Genomic DNA, 8582 nt, shown 5'->3' with positions numbered 1-8582 from the left:
GGACTATTCAGATCTTCAGTCTAACGCTCTCCCAACTGAGCTATTCCGGCCCCCCTAGCAAACCCCACCCTCAATGTATCTTAAACAGTTTCTCAGAGGCTTCCCTGCTTCTTCATTGTTAAAGAACAATTGCAATGCCTGGTGACTCAGATAGTAAAGAATATGCCCGCAATATGGGAGACATGGGTTCGATCCCCAGGTCCGGAAGATCCTCAGGAGAGAGGGAAATGGCAACCCACTCCAGTATTCTTGCCTGGAGAATTCCATGGATAGACCGAGCCTGGTGGACTGTGGTCCACTGGGTCACAGAGTAGGACACGTCTGTGAGACTAACATTTTCCTTCACTGGATATAGGACTCCTCCTGGATGTAAGCTAAAACACTTGCTCTTTAGGAGAGCTCAGATAGCGAGGTTGCAAGAAGTGTGCCTTTCTTGGGATGTGGAAGAAAACAGTAGCTTCGCCGGAACCCGGGATCAAACCAGGGACCTTTAAGATTTTCAGTCTAATGCTCTCCTAACTGAGCTATTCCGGCTAACTCATGAGCCCCCCACCCCTCAAAGTATCTTAAACAGTTTCTCAGAGGCGTCCTTCTTCATTGTTAATGGAACAATTGCAATGCCTGGTGGCTCAGATAGTAAAGAATATGCCCGCAATGTGGGAGGCATGGGTTCGATCCCCAGGTCCGGAAGATCATCAGGAGAGAGGGAAATGGCAACCCACTCCAGTATTCTTGCCTAGCGAATTCCACGGACAGACAGAGCCTGGTGGACTAAGACCCATTGGGTCACAGAGTCCGATACGACTGTGCGACTAACATTTTCCTTCACTGGATATAGGACTCCTCCTGGATGTAAGCTAAAACACTTGCTCTTTGAGAGAGCTCATATCGCGAGGTTGCAAGAAGTGTGCCTTTCCTTGGGATGTAGACGAAAACAGTGTCTTCCCCGGAACCCGGGGTCGAACCGGAGACCTTTAAGATTTCCAGTCTAACACTCTTCTAACTGAATTATTCTGGCTCCTGGCGAACCCCCCGCCCCGCCCCGCCCCGCCCCGCCCCGCCCCGCCCCGCCCCGCCCAAGTATCTGAAAGAGTTTCTCAGAGGAGTCGCTGCTTCTTCATTGTAAGGGAACAATTGCGATGCCTGGTGGCTCAGATAGTAAAAGAATATGCTCGCAATGCGGGAGACCATGGGTTCGATTCCTGGGTCGGGAAAATCCTCAGGATATAGGGAAATGGTAACCCACTCCAGTATTCTTGCCTGGAGAATTCCAGGACAGCTAAAACACCTACTCTTTGAGAGAGCTCAGATCGCGAGGTTGCAAGAATTGCACATTTCCTTGCATGTAGATGAAAACAATGGCTCTGCCGGAACCCGGGATCGAACCAGGGACCTTTAGATCTTCAGTCTAACGCTCTCCCAACTGAGCTATTCCGGCCCCCTAGCAATTCGTGCCCTCAATGTATCTTAAACAGTTTCTCAGAGGCGTCCCTGCTTCTTCCTTGTTAACAGAACAATTGCAATGCCTGGTGGCTCAGATAGCAGCCATGAAATTAAAAGACGCCTACTCCTTGGAAAGAAAGTTATGACCAACCTAGACAGCATATTAAAAAGCAGAGACATTACTTTGCCAACAAAGGTCCGTCTGGTCAAGGCTATGGTTTTTCCTGTAGTCATGTATGGATGTGAGAGTTAGACTATAAAGAAAGCTGAGTGCCGAAGAAGTGATGCTTTTGAACTGTGGCGTTGGAGAAGACTCATGAGAGTCCCTTGGACTGCAAGGAGATCCAACCAGTCCATCCTAAAGGAGATCAGTCCTGGGTGTTCATTGGAAGAACTGATGTTAAAGCTGAAACTCCACTACTTTGGCCACCTGATGCGAAGAGCTGACTCATTTGAAAAGACCCTGATGCTGGGAAAGATTGAGGGCAGGAGGAGAAGGGGACGACAGAGGATGAGATGGTTGGATGGCATCACCGACTCAATGGACATGGGTTTGGATGAACTCCGGGAGTTGGTGATGGACAGGGAGGCCTGGCGTGCCGCGGTTCATAGGATACGACTGAGCGACTGAACTGAACTGAACAGATAGTAAGAAGTATGCCCGCAATGCGGGAGACATGGGTTTGATTCCTGGGTCGGGAAGATCCCCTGGCGAAGGGAATGGCAACCCACTCCAGTATACTTGCCTGGAGAATTCCACAGACAGCTGAAACAGTTGCTTTTGAGAGAGCTCAGATCACGAGGTTGCAAGAATTGCACCTTTCCTTGGAGGTAGATGAAAATAGTGGCTCTGCCAGAACCCGGGATCTCTAGATCTTCAGTCTAACGCTTTCCCAACTGAGCTACTCTGGCCCCCTAGCAAGCCTCGCCCTCAGTGTATCTTTAAACAGTTTCTCAGAGGCGTCCCTGCTTCTTCACTGTTAACTGAACAATTGCAATGCCTGGTGGCTCAGATAGTAAAGAATATGCCCGCAATGTGGGAGACATGGGTTCGATCCCCAGGTCCGGAAGATCCTCAGGAGAGAGGGAAATGGCAACCCACTCCAGTATTCTTGCCTGGAGAATTCCATGGATAGACCGAGCCTGGTGGACTGTGGTCCACTGGGTCAGAGTCGGACACGTCTGTGAGACTAACATTTTCCTTCACTGGATATAGGACTCCTCCTGGATGTAAGCTAAAACACTTGCTCTTTAGGAGAGCTCAGATAGCGAGGTTGCAAGAAGTGTGCCTTTTTTGGGATGTAGAAGAAAACAGTAGCTTCGCTGGAACCCAGGATCGAACAAGGAACCTTTAAGATTTTCAGTCTAACGCTCTCCTAACTGAACTGTTCCGGCTAGCTCATGAAACCCCCCCTCAAAGTATCTTAAACAGTTTCTCAGAGGAGTCACCGGTTTTTAATTGTAAGGGAACAAGTGCAATGCCTGGTGGTTGGAATAGTAAAGAATATGCCCGCAATGTGGGAGACCTGGGTTCCATCCCCAGGTCTGGAAGATACTCAGGAGAGCGGGAAATGGCAACACACTCTAGTATTCTTGCCTGGAGAATTCCATGGGCAGAGGGATCCTGGTGAACTATGGTCCATGGAGTCACAAAGTTGGACACGACTGTGTGACTAACTTTCTCTTTCACTGGATATAGGACTCCTCCTGGATGTAAGCTAAAACAGGTCTTTGAGAGAGCTCATATCGCGAGGTTGCAAGAAGTGTGCCTTTCCTTGAGATGGAGACAAAAACACCTGCTTTGCCAGAAACCGGGATCGAACCGGGGACCTTTAAGATTTCCAGTCTAACACTCTTCTAACTGAATTATTCTGGCTCCTGGCGAACCCCCCCGCCCCGCCCCGCCCCGCCCCGCCCCGCCCCGCCCCGCCCCGCCCCGCCCCGCCCCGCCCCGCCCCGCCCCGCCCCGCCCCGCCCCGCCCCGCCCCGCCCCGCCCCGCCCCGCCCCGCCCAAGTATCTGAAAGAGTTTCTCAGAGGAGTCGCTGCTGCTTCATTGTAAAGGAACAATTGCGATGCCTGGTGGCTCAGATAGTACAGAATATGCCCGCAATGCAGGAGACATGGGTTCGATTCCTGAGTCGGGAAGATTCCCCTGGTGAAGGGGATAGCAACCCACTCCAGTATTCTTGCCTGGAGAATTCCACGGACAGCTAAAACACTTGCTCAACGAGAGAGCTCAGATTGCGAGGTTGCAAGAATGTAGATGAAAACAATAGTTCTGTTAGAACCCAGAATCGAACCAAAGACCCTTAGATCTTCCGTCTAATACTCTCCCAACTGAGCTATTCTGGCCCCCCTAGCGAGTTCCACCCTCAATGTATCTTAAACAGTTTCTCAGAGGTGTCCCTGCTTCCTCATTGTAATGTCTCAGATAGTAAAGAATATGTCCGCAATGCGGGAGACATTGGTTCGATTCCAAGGTCGGGAAGATCCCCTGGCGAAGGGAATGGCAACTCATTCCAATATTCTTGCCTGGAGAATTCCACAGACAGTCCAAGCCTGGTGACTGTGGTCCATGGAGTGACAGAGTCAGACAGACAGAGTCAGACTGTGCAACTAACTTTTTATTTCACTGGTTGTAGGACTCCTCCTGGCTGTAAGTAAGCTAAAACACTTGCTCTTTGAGGGAGCTCAGATCGCGAGGTTGCAAGAACTGTGCCTTTCCTTGGGATGTAGATGAAAACAACGTTTCGCCAGAACCCGGGACCTTTAGATTTTCAGTGTAAGGCTCTCCTAACTGAGCTACTCCGGCTCCTTGCTGAAACTACCCCCCTCAACGTATCTTAAAGTTTCTCACAGAGGAGTCGCTGGTTCTTAATCATAAGGGAATAATTGGAATGCCTAGTGGCACAGATAGTAAAGAGTATGCGCGCAATTCGGGACACCGGAGTTGAATCCCTGGCTTGGGAAGATCTTCGGGAGAGAAGGGAATGGCAACCCACTCCAGTGTTCTTGCCTATCTGTAAGCTAAAACACTTGCTCTTTGAGAGAGCTCAGATAGCGAGGTTGCAAGAATTGCGCCTTTCCTTGTATGTAGATGAAATCACTGACCCTGTTAGAACCCGGGATCAAGCCAGGGAGCATTTAGATCTTCAGTCTAACGCTCTCCTAACTGAGCTGTTCCGGCTACCTTGGTAACCCTCTCTTCAACGTAACTTCGAGTTTCTCAAAGGCGTGTCTACTTCTTAATTGTAAGGGAACAATTGCAATACCTGGTGGCTCAGATAGTAAAGAATATGCCCTCAACGCGGGAGACTTGGGTTCGATTCCTGGGTCGGAAGATCCCCTGGAGAAGGAACATGGCAACCCACTCCAGTATTCTTGCCTGGAGAATCCCACGGACGGAGCAGCCTAGTGGGCTACAGTCCACGGGGTCGCAAAGAGTCGGACGCGACTGAGCAACTTCACTTAGTACATCCAAGTGAATGAAAACACTGATTCTATCAGAACCCGGGACCTTTCGGTTTTCAGGCTCTCCCAACTGAGCTATTCCAGCTCCTTATGATACCTATCTCAAGGCATCTTTAAGGGGTCCTTGGGGGAGTTGCTGATTCTTAACTACAAGGGAACAATTGCAATTGTTTATTTGCAACCAGACAATTGATCTAAATGATCCCTACTTAAAAATTTATCTTAGGTGTTTGCAAAATAGCCTTGGAGTTATATTTTTATAGGTGTTCCCAAATATTGAGAAATGTGACTAAATAACAAAAGTTGTAAGATTGGGGAATCATGAAAGTGAGTATTCTACCAATAAAATAATGAGAGAGTAGAGAAGAAAATGATTTAAATCAGGAATTCTGACTCCGTGTGAATTTTGTCATATCTGTCTACCAGGTCATTGGCAGAGTGAAGTCTCCTTCTTCCTGCCCTCCTTATTTGTTTCTTGTAACACGCATAAATATACAGAGACCACAAAGAATCAATTTCTAATGTATGGAAAAACCTAAAAAGGAATTATGAGTTGATGGGTCCTTGAAAGTTGAGAGAGCCATGAAAGAGCATGATTTGAAAGATTGACATCGAATTTAAAAGTTGAATTGGATGACATTTTAGAGATTTGCCTTTAATTTCTCCTTAATTAAGCATTTCACTCTGCCAGGGCTATATTTAGAAATTTTAAAATGATTGAGTGTATTGAGCCTTTGGGGATTCCTGACTCTCAGTTGGATTATGCTTTCTATTAGTGTCCATTGGTATTCGGCATGTTATGTTAATCCATATTTAAACTAGGGTGACCTCACATCCCGATTTGCCTGGGACAGTGCTGGTTTACACCTGTTGTCCCAGTAGAATTATTAATAGCATCCTCTGCCACTCTCAGTAGTGTCCTGGTTTGGAAGATTAAATTCTATCATCACCCAAATTTGGCTCCTAAAAACTTTCAAGAATATACCTGACTTCCTTAATTGTTGCAATTTATAGTTATTTTACACAATTTTGAGACCCTTTCTTCTTTCTGTCCCATTTTTAGCATCCTTTGAACTTTAGAAGGCTCCTCACAGAACCTGAAAGCCAATGGTGAGACAAAGAGGACCTCAACACACAAAGAAAACTATTGTTCATTAATAACACATATTAAGTAATTAGCATCCTTTGCTAATTAGTAATATTTTAATTATTCTGGTTGCATTTCTATTAATCAGCTATATTATTAATTCAATTGCATTATTAAGTATTTAATGAGTGCTAATGGTTTGATAGCACATACCTTCATAGCCAAAGAGAAGTAAAAACAAGAAGCCTTCTATCTTGCGTGGCATTCTCCCCTTGTCCTTGGCTGCTGCTCTTCCTTATCAAAGTGGAGAGCTTTCCTAGGAACAGAAGCTTAACTTGAGCACTGGCCTCATTAAGCATCTTATTCCATTTAGTTCTTAGGGCTTTGGCTGAGCCCCGCTAAATTAACCCACATAGTTACCTGCCTCAACAAGAAGTCTCAGAGAGGAAGCTAATGTCAACTGAGGTCGGTTTAGCAAAGGAAGATACTGGCTTTATCCTATGTTTAAATGTAAGCGAAGCAGAGGAGGAAAATAGAAACTAGCATCAGAAGACCCAGGTCTTAATCCTTTCTCTGCCATCATCTTCTAGGGGGTGACCTTGAGCAATTTCCTGCCAAGTAAGCACTAACTTCTTGAATTCTATGAAAATGACATGGATTCCCCTCTCAGAAAGCAAGTTGGCATCATGTTTATGCATATTTACTCTGGAAAACAGTAAATTGGGAGGGGGGTCAGTTACAGACAAAGATTTACATTGCTGTGTTGTTATAATAAGACAAAATTGGAAACAAACTACGTGGTCATCAAGGTGGGGATTCAGAACACCAAGCAGGGTTAAGAGCACAGATTCCCAAGACAGACTGGACTGGATGCAAATCCCAGCTCAACCAGCGGTAATGTGGCCTTGAGAAAGATAGGTAAGGTCTCTGTGCCTTGGTTTTCTCCTCCGGAAGATGGTGAAAATAATGCCTACTTCATAGAGTTAAAGGATTAGGCTACCCACTCCAGAAGAGATAGGCTATCCCCACTCCAGTATTCTTGGGCTTCCCTTGTGACTCAGCTGGTAAAGAATCTACTTGCAATGTGGGAACCTGGGTTCGATCCCTTGATTGGGAAAATCCCCTGGAGAAGGGAACAGCTACCACTCCAGTATTCTGGCCTGGTCGCAGAGTCGGACAAGACTGAGCGACTTTCACTTCACTTCATAGAGTTAGTTTGAGGCTTAAATGGGATTTTATATATATATATAATGTTTAACATTATTAGTTATTATTATTGTACAGCCATTAAGAATAAAGTTGATGGGGGTAAGGGGAGTTGCTTAATAGATCAGCGTTTCATAAAAAAGTTGTGGAGATCTTTTTCACAACAATGTGATTATATTTAGCATTTCTGAACTATACACTTAAAAACAGTTAAGATGGTTTTTTAAAAACGTTAATGAAGTGATTGTAACAACAGGGACAATCGTGTTACACTCCTGAGTTAGAAATGGACACAAATTTACCCACTGTATGAACAAAAACAATGTGGAAAAATGCAGAGAAAAATATTGAGTTTCCCCTTCCCTTTTTAGTTCTTGGCCACCATTATCCCACCTCAATGCCCTAGGGTCCCAGAGACCTTTACTTCATTCCTCTTGTCGAAGATGAAAAAGGTCAATATCAAAAAGATAACAATAAGCCTTCCCACCCCCTCAAAAGCAATGAATTAATACAGAGGAACAAAAAGGAATTAGAGTAATGTTTAATCAGTTAGCATTTTGGGGGTGTCCACAAGCCTGACGCTTACTCTATACTATGCATGGGTTCTTCATACTTTTTTATTCTTCATTAAACAGACGACGGTCTGTTTAAAGTCTATTCAACAAACTCTACTGCAGTACTACAAAGAAAAGGACTATTTTTTCCCTCTGCTCTGTATTTTAGAGTTTAATGAAAAAAAAAAAAACATTTAGTAGTAGAAATAATAATAATAAACCTTAATAATAGAACTGCAGTCAAAGCACTTCTGTACTATATTTTAGTTGGAGACTCTGGGGGGCCGGGCTGCCCTGGTTTGCAGGGGAAGGGCGGCGCCGGGTGATGTTGGTTCCCACGAGCGCTGGATTTCCGTAGGTTGCTCGAGTACCGAAGGAGACGTGGGGGTAGGACCCGGTCGGAGCAGGGGGCCCTTGGGACTACAACACGGCCAGACCCCAACTTTTGCAGTTTCCTAGGTCGGGCGAGGGCGGTGGGGATAGAAGGAGAGGGTATCTGTCACTACGCTTCTGCGATAAAAACATGCCAAAAAGTAGAGAAAAATGAAAAAAAAAAAAAAAAAAATTAAGGGAGAACGATAGGTACCTCGTATTTTCTTTTCCATCATTAAGAAATTTTAAAAAAAGCCTTGCCGGCTTGGTTCCACTGGGGCTCGAACCCAGGACCTTCTGCGTGTAAAGCAGACGTGATAACCACTACACTACGGAACCTTTACGCGGGACGTTCGCGTCGTTACTTTATTCATAGTGTCATAAGAGAACCAGCGCCTCTGCTGAAGCCCCGCCCCTACGCCGTAACCCCGCCCCCACCGTGACCCCG

General features: G+C 45.9%; 4 non-coding genes across 4 annotated transcripts; all 4 read right to left on the bottom strand.

Moving 5' to 3' along the window:
• Window positions 1-460: 460 nt before the first annotated feature.
• TRNAF-GAA lies at window positions 461-534 on the bottom strand. Its single transcript has one exon. It is a non-coding gene; the product is annotated as a tRNA-Phe (tRNA).
• An 831-nt stretch (window positions 535-1365) lies between these two features.
• On the bottom strand, window positions 1366-1438 carry TRNAF-GAA. The gene has a single exon. It is a non-coding gene; the product is annotated as a tRNA-Phe (tRNA).
• Window positions 1439-3245: 1807 nt separating this feature from the next.
• On the bottom strand, window positions 3246-3319 carry TRNAS-GGA. The gene has a single exon. It is a non-coding gene; the product is annotated as a tRNA-Ser (tRNA).
• Window positions 3320-8400: 5081 nt separating this feature from the next.
• Window positions 8401-8473, bottom strand: TRNAV-UAC. Its single transcript has one exon. It is a non-coding gene; the product is annotated as a tRNA-Val (tRNA).
• Window positions 8474-8582: the final 109 nt, after the last annotated feature.

This window comes from Cervus elaphus, chromosome X (assembly GCF_910594005.1).
Source record: "Cervus elaphus chromosome X, mCerEla1.1, whole genome shotgun sequence".
Taxonomy (NCBI): Eukaryota; Metazoa; Chordata; class Mammalia; order Artiodactyla; family Cervidae; genus Cervus; species Cervus elaphus.
This window is presented reverse-complemented; position numbering and strand designations above follow the sequence as displayed.